A 20,076-nucleotide genomic window follows, 5' to 3' on the forward strand; every position below is an offset into this window, starting at 1 on the left:
TGTTTCCTGCCGAGTTTCAAAATTGCATTCGTCTTATGGTCGTTAAATTTACTTTACGTGCTAATATTTGTAACTACATAGAGTCATTTGAATCTGCTAAACATAGCACAAAAGGTGGAAATCATCACTATTTAGTAAAAGACATCTATTTAAATAAACCTCCTTGCAACATGTATTCAGCTATGAGGAATTTTCTGAGCAAGTAGCACTAACATTGAAGATTATTAAAGAAAAAGGACTAGAAATCATGATGCTATTTATTATCATTTGAAAGGTATATTTTATTTTATTCTATTAATATGTTTCAGTGTGAATGAGGCACTCAGATCTTGGATAATTAGCACATAACAAATAACAAATAATAAAAATCATTTATCGGACACTATTAAACTGTGCCTTTCTTACATATATTCTTTCTATTAAAATGTGCTGAAATTTACTTCATAATCTTGAGTTGTAATAAAGTGTTTTAAGGTTATTACTTTTTTAAAATGTTGTGCTTATGTGATATGAATGGGAAACAAATACTTTAGAGGTTTGAAATTATAAAATCAGAAAATAATATTAGGCAGCCTTCGTATTCCCAGACCTCTTGTATTTATAGAGGGGGATCTAGGGCAAAAATAATTGCCCAAACATAATATTCATAACATTTCTCTGAGTGGGCCTCTGCATACTCCAACCTCTCTTCTACTTCTTGTTCTTTTTTTTTCTTTTGAGATGGAGTCTCGCTCTTGTTGCGCAGGATGGAGTGCAGTGGCATGATCTCGGCTCACTGCAACCTTTGCCTCCCCAGCTCAAGCAATTCTCCTACCTCAGCCTCCCAAATAGCTGGGATTACAGGCGCCCGCCACCACACCCAGCTAATTTTTGTATTTTTAGTAGAGATGAGATTTCACCATGTTGGCCAGGCTGGTCTCGACCTCCTGACTCAGATGATCCGCCCGCCTTGGCCTCCCAAAGTGCTGGGATTGCAGGCCTGAGCCACTGTGCCTGGCCCAACCTATCTTATTCTTTTGAAAATACTTTTGGAGTCCATTGATATCTTCTGTGAGACCTGGTGGGAAGAAATAGGCCTCACGGCACACTGAGTTTTTGAGTTGCCCTCCACATTTTTAAAGCTGATCATTATTGAGTCCCTATTATCTGACAGATACTCTCGTAAGTTATTTATTTAAATTATCCCATTAAACATTATCACAATTATATTAGATGGGGACTGTTATTATTTCCATCTTACACACAAGAAATTTGAGGCATAGAGAGGTTAAATAATTTGAGCAATGTTACTGTAACTCACTTTTAAAAATTATTTGATATATTAAATGGCAGTGCTTGGTTTTAACCCAGCTGTAACTGGCTGTGAGGTCCATCCCATCATGCCCATTATGTTAACTCAACTTTTATATTGTCCTACTTCCTTTGCTGTGCTCTCAGTCACTGAGAGATGAAAGTGCTGCTAGTTGGCATAGAAGAAACTGCTGCTGCGGCTTCTACTGTTGTCTGCCATCTCTGTTACCATCAAGACCTGGGCTGTGTATGCTCAAGGTGCAGGGAGCTAATGTATAAGGAGTTAAAGGAACACTTGCTGCTGCCAAATATGTTGTTATCACTAACTGCACCACTGCTGTCATTAGTGCTGCTGCCAACACTGCAAGCCCTGCTGCTGCCAGTGCCAATTCTGCTGATGCCTGGGGCTCTCCATGTCCCAGGGTGATTCTGTAGACAAGCAGCTGCTTTTAGATTTCACTTGCTCATTACCTGTAGATCCTTTGCCTTAGAACTCAAGCTTAAGCCCATGAAGCCTGGGATAGAACACAACTGGAGGTATGTTTTATCTTCCCTAGCATCTGGGACAACTGGCCTTGAACCAAACATGTGCACCTCGTTTTTCTTTTCCCTTCTTCCTCTGAGATTTCTTTTCCCAGAGGCTCTTTCTTATTTCATGCAATGCTCCACTAGCCCTGGAAACAGGAACATAAACACTCGAACCCTAGAATGAACATAATTTAGTCTTAACTACATTCGATATTTTAGTTTGAAAGAAATAAAGCACTCACATTTCATAATCCTGAAGACATATAAATTTACACTTAGCTATCTGTGCAAAAATTGAATCATGATAATTATTAAAGAATTACTATGCAAGTGTAGATAACTTTGGTATAAACCAAGAGTGGTTTCAGTATACTTTTGTAAAAAAAAACTACAGTTCAAAAATTCAGGTCTATCTTTGAAGCTCTATCAATAATTCATATACCTCATATCAAAAAGCTTACCAATGGACAAGATGATTTTGTTAGTGGGAGTGGTTTACTTTTTACTTTTGCTTCCAACCCTAACTCACAAGAAGGGCAATAGTCTATCAAAGTTGGAAAATAAGAAAACAGCATTCAAATTTACAAACCTCTGTTTACTAAAAACATGCAAAATAAATAATTTTTTTTTGAGACAGTGTTTCGTGTCTCCCAGGCTGGAATGCAGTGGCATGATCATGGCTCAATGCAGCCTCGACCTCCCAGGCTCAAGACATCCTTCCACCTCAGTGCCCCCAAGTAGCTGGGACTTCAGATGCATGCCATAATGCTTGGCTAATTTTTAATTTTTTGTAGAGATGGGGTCTCCCTTTGTTGCTCACGGTGCTCTTGAACTCCCGAGTTCAAGCAGTCCTCCCGCCATGACCTTGCAAAATGTTGGGATGACAGCTGTAAGCCACTGCGCCTGGCTAAAATAAAGAATTTTTAAATGGAGGAAAAGAATCTTACGTTGTTTAATTCTTTATTGTCTTAACTGAAAGCAAAAGCCTGTTTGAACTTTTTTTAATCGAGAAAAGCATATGGGGAGAAAAGAGCTCTAAGTTCCATGCCAGATGCTAAAAAAAAGAAAATTGTTTACCAGTAGTCTAGTGGGGCAGGGGGTGGGGGTAAAAGAAAAAGTTGTATTAAAATCTTGATGAAGATATTCTGCATCAAGGACTATTTCATTTTTTCTTTTTTTTATTTTTTATTTTATTTTTTCTTAAGGGTGAAACAATCTATTTTTTTGTTTGAGGTCAATGAAAGTTTATGTTTTTATCCCACCTGGGATAATAACAATTGAGAGTTTTGTGTTTTATTTTTTCTAATTGAGAATATGGCGATTGGTAAGTAATATGGTAAGTAATTTGCATTTAGAATAAGGTGAGGTTCTTGGTTTTCCAAATTATTGATTTGTGGAATGAATTTGCATCTAGACTCTTTTTTTTTCAGTAAATTTCGTGAGAAATGTAATTGTTTTTAGGAATGTAATTTTATTAAAAACTTTAAATGTGAGAATTTGGGGATGTATTCATATTTAAAGTTATCATAACATGTTAGTTGTTGTCATACTGTGTGTGTATATGTGTATTCTATGTGTCTGTGTGTATGTGTGTATATTTAGCGGACATTTTTCTTTTTAATTGATTAGGTTTTCTTAATTGTAAAGTTGGAATGAAAGAAAAATGTATTAGTATATGATGCATGAAAAACAAACCAGTGATGCTATTGTGTTTAAGCATCTCCATATGGATATGGGTTTTGTTATATTTTGCGAGCTACATGCCAGAGTATATTGTAAGGAACTCTATTTATATGTAAAATAAAAATGAGAAAGCAGTGCAGAGAGAAATGAAATATAATTGCCTTACATTTCTGATTCTCCTTCATTTTTAGTTTTTAATGGGAATTTCTGTCTTTTGTCTGCATGAAGATGCTAATGTTCTCTTAATGTACTTAAAATTGTAGAGTAAGAACTTTGAAATTTGTAGGAAGACAAATGGCATTTGTAAATATTAGTGTTTATGAGTACTTAATATCCCCTCTGTCATCTGCATTTAATGTTTTCATTTCCTTTTAACAATATGTGTAAGAACTCATTGTGCTGTGCTTAGAGTTTTTTTACTAGATAGAATTTTTTTCTTATCCTGTAAACCTGTTTAAGCAGATGAGATCTGAAAGTAGTTGAATTCAGAGCTCTTAATTGAGCAGAGTGTTTCACAATAGCTTTTCCAAGAAAATTTTAAAAGATTAAAATTTTAATCTTTGTCATATAGACCACAGAAACTTTCATTCATACATCCTTAGAAAATTAAAACAAGACAAAATAACAATTTGGGAAATAATCAATTAAAACCATAACTATATGGGGAATCTTTGGAAATGGAAGGCTCGCAACCTACCTATATATGAAGCCAATATTGTCTGAACTGAATTCTACCACAGGGTGGACTTTTTTTTTTAAACGTCTGCATTGATTAACCTGTGAAAGGAGAACTTTGAATTAAAAATAATGACAGCACCTCAATTATGGTGATTTTACTGAAAGACTACTACCATATTAAGATGCATTCTAGGTTTCCAGAGTCGTGGCAGCTGCCAAACACCAACATTTTTCCCTGAGAATAGGTTTAGTATAGTGTGTTTTTCAAGGACAAGTTGCTCAGTTATTGTCTCAGTGAGCCCTGCTAGTTAATATTCAACAGTTTTCTTAATCAAAATTGTGGTTTTGCTCCCTAGAGTGTTTGTGAAAATGATTGTATGTTTATCAGAGCCTTCAACAGCAGAAACAGAGAATTCCTGGGCTAGGTGCTGCTAATGAGAACCTATTTGAATCCGAGGGTGCTGATAAGAAAAGGAAAATGCTGTCAGAATACATTGTTTGTAAAAAAATAATTACTATAGCTCAAAAAGTCAAACCTTTTTTTGAAGCCCTCGTACCTTATATAACTTCAGTTATTTATCTGGGATAATGGGGAGGCAGGGGTATGGTGATATCCAGCAATCCACTCCAGGAATGGTATTCCAGTGATCAACTAGTCTGAGGGTCTGTTAATCATTGCTTTGTTGCATACCTTATTAAGGGTCTTCACAACATGATTCCTTTAGATTACAAAAAGGCCTTAATGAAGTAAAGCTTGTGAGGCATTAGAGAGCTCAGTCTGGCATTGTACAAATGGTATTGAAGACTCATATGGGAAAAACAAGCTTTGCCAAATAAAATAATGCAACAGCTAACATTTTCCATGAAATATTGTGCCTACGATGCATGTTTTGTTACTGCTTTTGTTTTTAATCCCAAACTGTTTTCTACTGACAGGTGATACTGCCCTTGAAACAGAGCTGTCCTGGTTCAATGTGACTTTTTCTACCATGGGTACCTATTACTTCCTTCTCACATCCCCTCAACTCGTGCACACATATACACACATACATGTGAAAGAATCAAGGATGCATAGTTTGAATAATATGATCTCTGTAATACTATAAAGAACATTTACTTTTGGATTTGTTTTGTTTTGTCTGTAATGAGCTCTATGGGAATTAAATCTTCTGAAAACAGTCTTTTTAAAATATTAGCTTGATGGATTTCTTCTAGCATTAGAATTTCTTTTTTTCTTTTTTTTTTCTTTTTTTGAGACAGAGTCTCGCTCTGTTGCCCAGGCTGCAGTGCAATGTCATGATCTCAGCTCACTGCAACCTCCACCTCCCAGGTTCAAGCGATTCTCCTGCCTTAGCCTCCTGAGTAGCTGGGATTACAGGCGTCCGCCACTACGCCCAGCTAATTTTTGTATTTTTAGTAGAGATGGGATTTTACCATGTTAGCCAGGCTGGTTCCGAACTCCTGACCTCAGGTGATCCTCCTGCCTGGGCCTCCCAAAGTGTTGGGATTGCAGGTGTGAGCCACCCTGCCCAGCCAGAAAGTTTTAGTCAATAACAAAAACACATTTTTTGAGTAGTTGTTTAACATGGTTAAAAGCATACTTGGACATTAATTAGGAAACAATTAACATACATCGCATAGGAGTTAATCTTTGTAAACAACACCAGTTTTGAAGGCTACAGCCAGTTATATTGATCACTTCAGTGATACTGAGACATGTATTGCACTTTATGCATTGATATTTGACATAGAAAGATCAGCACATTAATGTAAAAAATTGCCACTATGTATTTGAAATTTAAGCCCTACTATTAGCTAATATTCAAAATAACTCATGTACTTGATATTGTAATGTGTAGTCAACTGATTTTTCTTTTTAAATAGATTGATTGTTGTATACATTAGAGGCAGAATCTCACTCTGTCATCTAGGCTGGAGAGCAGTGGTACAATTATGGTTCACTGCAGCTTCCAACTCCTGGGCACAAGCAATCCTCCTGCCTTAGCCTCCCAAGTAGCTAAGACTATAGGTATGCACCACTATGCCCAACTAATTATTTTTAATTTTTTTTTTGTAAATGTGGGCTCTTGCATTGTTGCTCAGTCTAATCTGGAACCCCTGGTCTCAAGTGACTCCTGCTGCAGCCTCCCAAAGTACTGGGATTATAGGCATCCTGTACCTGCCCCAATTCTGTATTTTTATTTATTCTTAGTTACAGTTTATAATTGTTTCCAAATGTGAATCATAATCAGATTGATTCAATACCAGGTTTTAGAAGAATTGTGTATCAACTAGTCCACTTTGAAGAGGAAAACCACATAGTAAGTTAAACTAGTGAATTTAATTGAAAAATATTATTAAAGTATGACAAAAGAGTAACTTCCCTCTAAGATATAGAGAAACCTAAGTGGTACTGTGAAGCTAAAGGAATGTAACCAAAGAATGACAAACTTGGAAGAGGATCAGTTCTTAAAGATACGGTGTAATTCATCTCACTGGAGAGCAGAGAAATTCTCGAGTTTGGCTGAGCATCCAGAGATGGCCCATAGTCATGGGCAAGCTGGCGGCCAGTAGAACAGTCGACATGGATAACCAAACCAGTGGCTGTGTTTCAGAGGACATGAGCACCCTCCAGGGAAGAGTATGGGGCCTGCAGTGGGCTCAGTAGGACTGCTGGAGGGGAGCAGGCTTCAGGTAGATGGCCCACAGGCCTACAGAGGGAATTTTGACTCTGATGGGCATTTCTTTCTGGAGAGGGCCTTGGGAAGATTGTCTCTAGCTTGAGACTGCAAGATTGGCAAGCAATCATATGTTCTTATACCCTTCATGACTTGGCGGAGCTACACTGAATGTCCTCACATTCACTGACTCCTGTGTCACCAGAAAACATGGAAGAGCCCCTTCCCCCAGCGTCCTCTACTGGGAACACTCAGCATCACACCCATTGTAAAGAAAAAATACTTAAAATGATTCTATCTGTGATCATAGGACATGTATTTGTTGAAAGGTGCATTAGGAGCTGGGAGGCAATTAATTCATAACTGGCACACATCGCCTTACATTTAGGTACTGGTTATAGCTAATATTATAGCAAAAATGACAACTCTAAATGCCTTAAGAATGTCATGTTGCTTCCAGGTGCCTAATTTTAGCCCCTTGCACTTGTCCATCTTGATTAGTCACATTATCCTAGTTTTCAGTAGCTGAACTTAGGCCTGTGCTTATTTTTCACCATATCCTTCAGACACACCACCTATAGCTCTCTGCAGTGGGAATGAAAGCCTGTCTACATATACCACTTTAAGTACCACATATTCTTTGAGTATTTCAGCAGCTTTAGTCAAAGGAATTCATGGTGTGTCAATAGACTCTATTCTAATTAAAACCATTCGGATCACTTTTATAAGCAAGTGAAGAAAACTGTTTACCCCCAGTGTGTGCACTAGTAACAGCAGACAGTTCATTTCACAAAGCTAAAGAGCAATATTGATGATAGGGCATTAAGGAACATGCAAGTGCATAGATAAATTTGTTACTAGTCATTGTTTTTCTCTGTTATTAGTACAACCATTATTGTGGTTTAGGTGAGAAAAAGTTATTAGTGACTGCTTTCTGGTGCTTTATAGGTGTTGTCATTTACTTTCATGTTCATATACTGTTGTAATCATGTATGAATCAGTTGCCAACTATTATATATTATGCATATGTAAGAGACAGGTATTCAGGTACATGCAGGTATCAAATATGATGTTTAAAAAGATACATATTAATAATTCCTAGATAATGGTGGTTTATTATGAACCATAGTAACAGTTAGATGCAAAATCATTCACAGTATTTATGTCTGTTGTTGCTTTAACATAGGAATTACCAATAGCAAGCATATTTTGTTCTCCTAGCAGCCAGAACAGTTTTGTTATACATCATTTATTCTTCCTTAAAAGAAAAAAAATCCCTTATAGAAATACTATTATTCCTTTGACAATTTGCTTTGGATTCGTAATCTTTCCTTAGGGTGCTATATTTTTATCTTTGGGTAAAAGAAGGAAAGGGGTACAAAATCCAACAAATAAATTGTAAGCAATTACATTTTTAAGAGTGTTGCAGGAGCATTAACATTGAGAAACTAATACTTAAGTACAAATGGTTTAATTGTAGTGTGGAAATTAGGTGATGCTATAAAAACTATTATGATTCACATCTGTAAAATTAGTAATGGAATGATTATAGGACAAAAATATGCTTTGGTATGAAATTGTTTTATAAGAATCTTCTATCATAAAGGTAAAACCTACTAACCCTGAATGTAAGATCTATGAATGAATTTACCTTTATCTACCATGAAAATAACAAAGCATACACCAGGTGCAGTGGCTCACGCCCATAATCCCAGCACTTTGGGAGGCCGAGGCGGGCGGATCACTTGAGGTCAGGAGTTCAAGACCAGCCTGGCCAAGTCAACATGGCGAAACCTCGTTTTACTAAAAGTAAAAAAAAATTAGCTGGGCATAATGGTGCATGCCTGTAATCCCAGCTACTCAGGAGGCTGAGGCAGGAGAATCGTCTGAGCATGGGAGGCGGAGGTTGTAGTGAGCCGAGATCTTGGCACTGCACTCCAGCCTGGGCGACAGAGCAAGATGCTTCTCAAAAAAAAAAAAAAAAAAAAAAAGAAAAGAAAAGAAAAGAAAAGAAAAGAAAAGAAAAGAACACAGCATAAATGTAGTGGACCTAAGAGTACTCTTAGGCACTATTCCCAATGTTAATGAACTTAAAATCTGTAGTTTTTAAACTGTTGATATTTTTTATATTGCAGTACCAAGAAATGTACAAAATAATTGAGTCAAAAGTATACAATTTGTTTAGAACAAAAAAGGATATGAAAGAGATGATGATAATAAATGAGTATATCGAAGAGATAATAAAATGATGGACAAGGACATGAACCTAGTAAATAATGTGGTAAGCTATCAATTAGCAGATAACCACAAAATACATCATTTCCATGGCTCTGTGAAAACAAAGCTTAAAAAAAATGATTTTTTTCCCCTTTGGTTATGAAGGATAACAATTAATTATAGAGCACATTTATTGAGTGTCCACTAGGTATGTGACTGATATGCACACAATTAGTTATTTTTACTAGTCGTTTCACTAAGATATAAATTATTCAGGACTTGTTATAAGTTTTAAATACAAGTTCAAACACCACAAGAGACTTGCACAAGGTCATACAGGCCAAAGTAGTGAACAGAGATACAAATCTTAGATTGCACATCCTCAAAGCCCAGGCCCTTTCTACTATATAGTGTGGCTTCTAAAAATTAAAAATAGTGAAACTGTTTGGTTCTTGATGTGCTAGGGATTTGATAATTTCATAAATTCCATATGGAATTTAAAGACTGAATATTCAGCTAGTTGATGTCTGTCTCTTTTCTCTCTCTCTCTCTCTCTCTCTTTTTTTTTAAAGAAACAGGATCTTGGTCTCTTGTCCAGACTGAAGTGCAGGGGTGTGGTCATAGCTCACTGCAGCTTCAAACTCCTGGGCTGAAGCAATCCTTCCGCCTCAGCCTCCCAAGCAGCAGGACTATAAGTGCACATCACTATGCCAGTCCTGTTTTTATTTACTTATTTATTTATTTATGACTTTTGTTTTTGAGATGGAGTCTCACTCTGTTGCCCAGGAGAGCAGTGGCGCAATCTCGGCTCACTGCAACCTCTGCCTCCCAGGTTCAAGCAATTCTCTTGCCTTGGCCTCCTGAGTAGCTGGGATTACAGGAGTATGCCACCATGCTTGACTAATTTTTGTATTTTTAGTAGAGATGGGGTTTCACCATGTTGGTCAGACGTCTTCAACTCCAGACCTCATGATCCACCGGCCTTGGCCTCCCAAAGTGCTGGGATTACAGGTGTGAGCCACTGCGCCTGGCCATGTTTTTACTTTTTATTGTAGAGTGGGGTCTTGCTTTGTTGCCTAGGCTGGTCTCGAACTTCAAGCAATCCTATAGTCTCAACCTCCCAAAACACTGGGGTTACAGACATGTGCCATCATATTAGCACTCAGGTGGTAATTTCCATGACATGTTTAGTCACTTAACTTTTATTATGTTTTTCCCTAAAGTGCATACACAGGTGAAAACTAAAATGTGACATAAATAAGCAGGGTGAATATATATATATATATATTTTGTTGTTGTTGTTGTTGAGACAGAGTCTGGCTCTGTCTCCCAGGCTGGAGTGCAGTGGCGCCATCTCGGCTCTCTGCAAGCTCCGCCTCCCTGGTTCACGCCATATTCCTGCCTCAGCCTTCCAAGTAGCTGGGACTACAGGCGCCGGCCGCCACGCCCAGCTAATTTTTTGCATTTTTAGTAGAGACGGGATTTCACCGTGTTAGCCAGGATGGTCTCGATCTCCTGACCTCGTGATCCGCCCTCCTCGGCCTCCCAAAGTGCTGGGATTACAGGTGTGAGCCACCGTGCCCAGCCCTATATTATAATTTTCTTAAAAATTATTACTTCTCTTACAAGTGGGAACCTTATTATTATTATTATTATTTTTTGCTTTTGTAGCATTCACTGCTATTTTCCTGTTAACCTGTTGGTACACATAACAAAAATTAAGTGTGTTTATTTCAACGTTGTGGCTTATTTATAGATTCTTATTAAACATTGCTTCTTAACTAGAATAGAAATGAAAATAATTATCACAATAGCGAATAATCTCTTTTGTTTTCTGTTATCTCATTATACCAATGAATATTTTGAGTATTTTGAGGATTATTTATCATACTTTTCCAATTAGAAAACGAGTTTCTTAAAGGTTGTATTATTTTCTCTTAATGAGAGAGGCTGCACACACAGGTTATTAAATAAATATTATAGGTTAAACATCTGATTATTATGAGTGAAGAGAAAATTACCAGATAGAGTTTTGCTAAATGTAACAAGTAAGATGCTTAATGGACTCATGGAGTTTCTAAACTTGGCAAGATAAGTCTGTTATAATAGGCAAATTTACCATCCTAGAATAAGAAATATTACATTCTCATCAGTAAGTGCCCTGACAAATGGTCCAGCATTAGAAAAATTTATCATTTTTTTAAATAAGGAACTGTTGTGATATTATCAGGCAGAGGTTAAATGCTTTGCTAGAAAGATCTATGTATTAGTCTATTCTCACACTGCCATAAAGAAATACTGAGACTGGGTAATTTATAAAGGAAAGAGGTTTAATTGACTCATAGTTCCACATGGCTGGGGAGGCCTTAGGAAACTTACAGTTATGGCGGACGGGAAAGGGGAAGCAAGGACCTTCTTCACGTGGTGGCAGGACAGAGAAGTGAGGATGCAGGAAAAACTGCCATTTACAAAACCATCAGATCTCATGAGAGTTCACTCACTGTTGTAAGAACAGCATAGGGGAAACCGCCCCCATAATCCGGTCACTTTCTAGCAGGTCTCTCCCTCAACAACTGGGGATTACAATTCAGAATGAGATTTGCGTGGGGACACAAAGCCTAACCATATCAGTCTAAAAATGTATAGGTCATAAAAATTGCTTAGAAATATGTTTAGAGGCATCATAGACAGGTGAATAGAAAATGAGCTTTAGAGTCTACAGGACCCTGGTTTGAATTCCAGCTCTGTCATTAGCTCTGTGAATTTAGCCACAGAGTAATCTCATTAAGATGCTTCTTCACTTACAAAATAAAAATAATATTATAAAAACAATACTATATCTTCATATAAGGTTTTAGTGAGGATTAACTGTAATAATGAATAAACAAGTAACTGGCATCAAAATGATGCACAACAAATATCACTACTTTTAATTTTAAGTATTAAAGTGATATATTTTATGCTGATTATTTTGTGTACTGGAGATTATATTATTCTGAATTTTTAGAGAGAAAAATCAAGGGAATTTTAAACATCATGAAAGGCCTACTTGTTCACACAGTTTTTAAATTGTGAAAGACATTCAAAAAATAATTTTCATTATGTTTCTAGGGTAAGTATGTCCAATGCTTTTTAGCTCTTGAAAAAATTTAGCCTGATTTTTGTTGCTGTCCTTTTGTACTGTAATTAGTGTCCTCAGCTCAAACAAGGTGCTGGTGACTCACCCTTTCTCTAAGGTCATGGGTGTGGTAGGATCTTTAGGCTTCCTTCTTACAAGTCACAGAGTTCAGGAAAAAGACATTCTTGTTGGGTTGGACTTATCGCATGCTCTTATAACAGCCCATTGTTAATGTAGAATTAACTACAGAGTTTTTGTTATGTCTTATAAAAATCAGAGCACTTTTGTAAAAATGGCAGTTGAACATCAAGATAACTTTTATGTTATATGTCCAAATGGGTACATGGATCTATATATTAAGAATTTTGAGTTGAAACAGTTTAGTGTTTCTGTTTTTGGCTCTGTAATTGACTTCCTTCAGGCTAACTTCATATACTCTCTCCTCCACCTTCTGGTGTTTGCGAAACGAAGGGTGAAAAGGACAAGTGCAGTTATGATTTTCATCTCAAAATGTTGGACTTTTCTATCTAATTAAGTTGTCCCAGAACACATTATAAAATATTTGCAACCACAAGGAATCTAATAGCCTAAGAAAAGTGAAAAAAAAACCCAGCTTTTTGTTTGTTTGTTTTCTCCTTAGGGAATAACTATAAATGGAAATTAGAGATAAGATAATTAATATTGTTCTGTAAATATTCAGTTATCCTGAAATAGTCACGCCTGTCATAGGAGGGAGCATTATTATTTACTAGGATTACAAGCCAGTCGATCAACTGACATCCTGTGGCTAATTGTGGATTGGTGTTTTAAAGAAAATATATTTATTAAGCATCTGCAATTTTACAATTACATTTCATACATTACCATTGTGATTTTTAGCAACATTTTGTCCTTAAAAATTATGTGTGTGTGTAGTCCTCATTTTACATACGAGATAATTAAGGGTCAGACAAGTCAAACTTTTTTCAAGGTCATACAGTTAAAAAATGGCAAAATCAAATTTCAACCTTGTTTGGTTTGCTTGGTTTGTTAACATGTGCCTTTGTTTCTGTACTTATCTTTAGTGCCTTGCTGACCGAAATACAAAGTTTACTCATTTTTATACAATTCCTCTTATTTTTAGGAGATAAAAATAAAAACATTGTAGTTAATTCCCAACTAACAATGAACTACTATAAGAGCATGTAATAAACCCAGTCCAACAAGAATGTCTTTTGTTAGAACTCTTTTTCTCCTGTTCTCAGTAAATATTTATTTCTTGAAATGTTTATTGAGTATCTGCTGGTGCTTGGTATTCTATTTCACTGCTGGGTACAGCAATGAAAACAGATGGATGCAATCCTTGCTTTCATGAAGCATACTTTCTAATTCCCGACAACCAGTTGGGAAAACAAGCAATAGAAATATCAGGTAATGATACATGCTATGAAGAAAATTTAAATGAGGTGAGGTGATTGAGACTTACAAAGCAGCCTTGTTGCATTGGCTATTCAGACAAGGTCTCCCCAGGTAAGTGATATCTAAAAACTGAGGTTATACTAGCCAAAACGTGTCAGCCACATGATAACTGACAGTGGAAGTTGTTGTTAGTGAGGGCAAAGAATCTAAATGTGCCTGGACAGTAGTGAGTGAAGGGCAGAGAGATGAGCAATGAGGTCAGAAAGTAGGCCTGTTCACATCCCATAAGGGTAGGATAAACATGAAGGTAACTCTCTCAGGTCTGTGGAGTGTATATTGTGGGGACAAGAATGAAAGCAGAGATACCAGAAGGGAGATGTGTGGTGCTGCTGAGTGAAAGGGGCAGCTATTTGTCCTCAATTGCAATGGATTGGATGTGGTGGTCGGTGAAAAGTGGAATCTTGAATAGTTCCTTGACTTTCCTTGAGTATACTGGATGATGGTGCAGTTTATTGAGAAGAGGGTACAAGAGGTAGAAGAGATTGGATGTTGGGAGTGAGAAATTCATTTTTGTTTGGACCAAGTTAAACTTGAAATATTTGAACCATGTGAAATCGCTGATATTCATATTTTGACCATCAAAAATGGCAATTTGATGTAGTTCAACCTAATACCTATTAGACCTCCTTATGGAGCTATATTAAATAGGCCATTGCACACATAAGTCTGAAATACCAGCAAACAACCTGGGACGGGTACATAGATTTGAAACTCATCACCATAGGACAAATGAAGTCAAAAAATAGATAAAGAACAGGGCCCCAAATAACCCAAGGTTGAAGCAAGATGAATTATATGGATTGGCAAGGTCTGGATATTTGCAGTTCTTTTTTGACCCTCCTCTTTGCTGTTTCTGTCTCTAGTTACTTATGCATATTGTTGTCAGAATCTGAATATGAAACCTAACCTCTGTTTGCTTACACATTTTGCAGCCTGTTGGTTATGTAAACTTTGGGCTAGTCTGAAGATTTTTAAAAATAAAGGTCATATGTACTACAATACAATCTGAGGGATACATGGATGGTGGAGGTGATGAATAGAAATTTCATAGCCAAAATGTCTCTCTTGCTCTTTTTTTGTCAACAGTGTAGCTTTCCTACTTGTTGTCAACATGTGTGTACAGGCATGCACATGCAAAAATCCTTAAAAACATGCATTTCAAATTCAATAAAACTTCTGAGTTTGCCCTGCCAATCAGATAGTGTATTTGGGGGGATTAAAAAAATCTATGCATTAATTATGTTTAGAAACTAAAAGAATACACTGGATATCAATAAAATATAAAATACTTTTATGAACTTCCTAAAGTTTACATATTAATATTTTAACTAGAGTACTTCCTCCTTTTCCACAGGGGTATACATTCCCCCATGGATCCCTGAAACTGTGGATAGTACCAAACCCTATATATGCCATGTTTTTTTCCCGTACATATGTACCTATGATAAAGTTTAGTGAATAAATTAGGTCCAGTAAGAGATTAACAATAACCAATAATAAAATAGAACAATTACAACATTTTATGTAAAAGGTTATGTGAATGTGGTTTATTTCTTTCTCTCAAAATATCTTATTGTACTGTAGATATTAGCTAACCTCACCATAGGATTTTTTTTTTCTTTCTTTATTAGGTTGAAAACTTTCACCTTTTCACTTAAAGGAAGCATTTTGCGGCTTCTCTTTGACATATCCAAATGGCCAGCATCATGGGGGCCATTATTAAGTAAATAAGGGTTCTTTGAACACAAGCACAGTTGATATGATAACCTACTCAGCTACAAAATGATTAAAGGGCAGATAGCGCCTACAGCATGAATCTGCTGGACAAAAGGGTGATTCACATGAGGAATGAAGCAGGATAGCATGAGATTTCATCACACTCCTCAGAATGGCATACAATTTAAAACTAATGAATTGTTTATTTATGGAATTTTCAAGTTAATATTTTTGGACTGCCACTGGCAGCAAGTGACTGAAACTGTGGAAAGCAAACTGCAGCTAATGGATACTACTGTACATGGTACCAGAGTTAGTAATCAAAATTAATCTGTCCCATAGCAAACATTAGACATGAATGCTTTATCAAATTCTTATCTTGTACAGAGTTGAGGACAGGTAATGGAGAACTTGTACTTGTTGATACATACTGGTTACTATGTGGATAATAATTCACAACAACCTCAGAATAATATAGATTAAAAAACATAAGAAGATATGTTGAAGAAAACTTGCTGTGGGAAATGCAGTGAATATTAAAGTGACTGACTTTTCACACCATCAGATTTTATTTTAAAGCATAATTTTCCATAGAATTAAACTAGTCAGTTAATATAAAAATGGGATTTTTAATTTGAAAACTGAGAAAGTATTACAGACCATTTAAAATTAGTATTGCTACTTTGAATTTGAAAAACATCTGTTTCTATACCAAGAGAGAATGGAAGTGACCATCTTAGTATAATGTAAATCCAGACTAAATATGTATAATTAGGAATATATAATAAATTACATATTTATAGGGAGATATCTGGGCTATTAAATGAATTCTACAGTTATTTGAACATATAGTCATTTTCACATATATTATATATGAAATCATCTTTTGCACTTCTTTTATTTTTAGACCAACTGGTTCTTATTTATGTTTTTTTTTGGAAAAAAGCATATTTGATCTGGTCTTTAGAATGAAGCAATTTCCCAACCTGTAGTGAAAGATACTATTTATGATAAATTTTCCAGTATTGTCAATATATCTTTTTTTGGGTCAAAAAACATGACAGAGACAAAATTTAAAAATTATTTTGGCTGTCCACATTCATTAAATAAAATACTGGCTGGAGTTGCATATTATATTAGTTGATAAGTTGGGCAAATATATTTAGCTATTTCTTTGATTTATAGGTTTCAAAGCTCTATATATGCATGTGTTGAAAGTGAAACACATGGCAAATTGGTAAAGGACTTTAGAAACAAGTACATGTAACACTGGCAGAAGGACCTTGTCTCTCTTGAATACCATTGTTTTCCTAGGACGTGTCACATAACAGGTCCTTAATAAATATGTATTGAATGAATGTATTACATTATAAGAGTAATGATGAAAAGTTGGACATAAAAAATTCCCGATGATAACTTCACATGCATTAGCAGATTCTTAATGTCATTTGACTGTATTCCTTTTTCTGGCTTCCTAAGTGGGTTTTGCTTTGCTGGGCCTGTACTACAGACTCTGCCTCAGAATCATGACACAGTTTGTCAGTAATTTACACATCAGTATGTAGAGGGCTTCAAAAGCTTGGGCACTTAACACTAACCTTCTGCTCAGGTCCTTATGTAAATGTCCTTATGTAATGGTATGCATCACCATTAAAAACCCCATAACTCTCCGATGCTACTTCTCTCTGCATTTTGTATTCTACCAAGGTCTAGAGGAGGGTAGATTTAAATGATCAATTTTCTTAGCATTGACTGACTTATCTGTAGAATTTTAGATTTTTTTTTTTTTTTTTTTTTTTTTTTTGAGACAGGTTCTCACTCTGTCGCCCCGGCTGGAGTGCAGTGGTGTGATCACAGCTCACTGAAGCCTCGACCTTCTAGACTTAAGCCATCCTCCCACCTCACACTCTCAAGTAGCTGGGACCACAGGTGCACGCCACCACAGTCAGTTAATTTTTGTGTTTTTTTTGTAGAGACAGGGTTTCACCATGTTGCTCAGGCTGATCTCAGACTCCTAATCTCAGACGATCCTCCTTGGCCTCCCAGAAGTGCTGGAATTACATGCATGAGCCACTGTGCCTGGCCCAAATTTTTAAAATCTTAATTATTTTTGTTGAGTCATTGACTGCAGTAGCAAATGTCTAGATTATAATTATAGGAAAATAAAATTATTTTGTGGCAAAGACATGGCATCATTCTTTTTAATTCCTCAAATAATACTGTATTCCACAGCCCTACTCCTATATAACCCATCAGACAAGAAATTTGATCTGTTTAACAACTTGAACTTCTTACTTGCCATGTTTAAAAAGGGAAGCCCATCGACTGGAGACAGGAGTGGCTACCTTTAGAGATTACCAGTTTTGTCAATGCAAAGCTTGCCTGTGCTAGGGTAACAGGTGATAATATCAAATTGATTATTAATAGTTTTATCAGGATGTGATTAAGCAAGTCAACCATTTAAAGTATACAGTTCAATGATTTTTTAGTATATTCATAGAATTGTGCAACTCAGAGTAAATTTTAAACCATTTTCATTACCCCCAAAAGAAATGCAATTCTTATTAGCAATCACCCACAATATTCTCCACTCTCTCCCAACCCCGAGCAACTACTAACATATTTTCTGTCTCTATAGATTTACTTATTCTGAACGCTTCATATAAATAGAACATACAGTATGTGGTCTTTTGTGACTGACTTCTTTCCCTTAGCAAAATGTTTTCAGGGTGCATTCATGTTGTAGCATGTATCAGCACTTTATTCCTTTTGTTGCTGAATAATATTCCATTGTATGGATATACCACATGTATTTTTTATTGATCTATTGATGAACATTTGAGTTATTTTCACTTTTTGGTTATTATGAATAATGCTGCTATGAACATTCATGCACAACTGCCAACATGTCTTTCAACACACTTGCACCATTTTATATTTCCATTAGCGATGTAGGAAGATTCCAGTTTCTCTACTATCTGGAGAACACTTGTTATTATCAATCTCCGTTATTATAACCATCCTAGTGGGCATAAAGTGGTGTTTCGTTGTGGGTTTCATTTGCATTTCCTTAATGGCTAATCACGTTGAGCATCTTTTCATGTCCTTAGGGTCATTTATATATCTTCTTTGCGTAAATATCTATTTAGATTCTTTGCCTTTTTTAAAAAAATTGGGTTGTCTTTTTGAGTTGAGGGATTCTTAAAATATTGTAGGTAATTTGTTATTAGATCTATGGTTTGCAAATATTTTCTTCCATTCTCTGGGCTGTCTTTTACTTTCCTGATGGTATCTTTTGCAGCACAAAGTAGATAATTTTGATGAAGTCTAATTTATTTATATGTTTACTTTTGCTTGTACATTTGGCATTGTGTCTAAGGAGGTTTTGTTTAACTCAAAGTTGTTAAGATTTACTCCCATTTTCTTCTAAGAAACATAAGTGTTAGCTTTAGCACTTACATTTGTAAGTGTAGAGTACAGGAAAAGAAGTTAAACTTCACTGTTTTGTCCCTGGACCTGGGACCATCTGATCAGAAGACAATTCTTTCCTCCATTTATTTTTCCTCTCACCCTTGTTAAAAATCACCTGACCAAAAATGTAAGGGCTGTCTGTACTCTTGGTTCTGTTCCACTGCTTTATATAGCTGTCCTTATGCCGGTATACTGTCATGATTACAGTAGTTTTGTAGTAAGTTTTGAAATTGGGAACTGTGTGTTCACTAACTTTCTTCCCTTTTTCAAAATTGTTTTGTCTATTCTGGCTTCATTTTCATATGAAATTTAGGAGCAGCTTATCAATTTCTGCAATTTTAAAAAGCCATTTGGGATTTTGACAAGGATAATTAATCTGTATCAGTTTGGGGTGATTTGTCATCTTTGTACTAACACATGTTCTAATCAATGACCATTAAATGTCTTTAATTTCTTTCAATAACGTTCTGTCATTTTCATAGTACAAGTATTGCATTTTTTATTAAACTTATTCCTAAAGCTTTTTTCTTGTGAATACTATTGTAAATGAAGGACTATTTTCTTAACTCATTTTTAGATGATTTTCCACTGTATAGAAATACAATTGATTTTGGTGTATTCATCTTGTATCTGTCAACCTTATAAAACTTATTTGTAATTGTACAAATTGTACAAACTATTACAAGAAATTGTAATAGTTTTCCTGTGTGTGTGTGTGTGTGTGTGTGTGTGTGTGTGTATGTGTATGTGTGTTCCTTAGGAATTTTTAAAAATATAAGATCATAATAAGATCATCCTCTTTGCAAATAGAAGTAGGTTTATTTCTTTTTTTCTAATCTGGATTCCTTTATTTTATTTAAGTGTTATAAATTTTTATTTTTTGCCTGCTTGTGCTGGCTAGAACATTCAGTATAATAATGAATAGATATGATGATACTGAACAGTCTTATTTTTTCCTAATTTTAGATGGAAAGCATTTGGGTTTTCACCAGTAGGTATAATGATAGCCAGGGATTTTTCTACACATCCTTATCAGGTTGAAGAGATGTTCTTATTAGTTTTTTGAGAGTTTTTATCATGAAAGTTGTGTTGGAATTTGTTCCATGCTGTTTCTGCATCTATAACAGAAATGTGCTTTTTGTTCTGTAGTCGATTGATATGGTATATTATATTGATTACTTTTTAGACATTAAACCAGCATTACATTTCTGGAAAAATTCCACTTCCTCATGGTGTATG

General features: G+C 35.7%; 1 protein-coding gene across 3 annotated transcripts in view; it reads left to right on the forward strand.

Moving 5' to 3' along the window:
* The window catches only part of CCSER1 (coiled-coil serine rich protein 1), a 1,539,837-nt gene that overhangs the window by 93,010 nt on the left and 1,426,751 nt on the right, over positions 1-20,076 (forward strand). Inside the window, exon 1 of one of the 3 annotated variants that reach the window (XM_030921416.1) lies at positions 1,515-1,827. The exons of the other annotated variants lie outside the window; for them this stretch is intronic. The gene's annotated coding sequence lies outside the window, so the exon portion shown is untranslated. Of the gene's footprint in view, positions 1-1,514; positions 1,828-20,076 lie in introns of those variants that run through there. 3 annotated transcript variants of the gene reach the window in all.

Source organism: Rhinopithecus roxellana, chromosome 2 (assembly GCF_007565055.1).
Source record: "Rhinopithecus roxellana isolate Shanxi Qingling chromosome 2, ASM756505v1, whole genome shotgun sequence".
NCBI lineage: Eukaryota > Metazoa > Chordata > Mammalia > Primates > Cercopithecidae > Rhinopithecus > Rhinopithecus roxellana.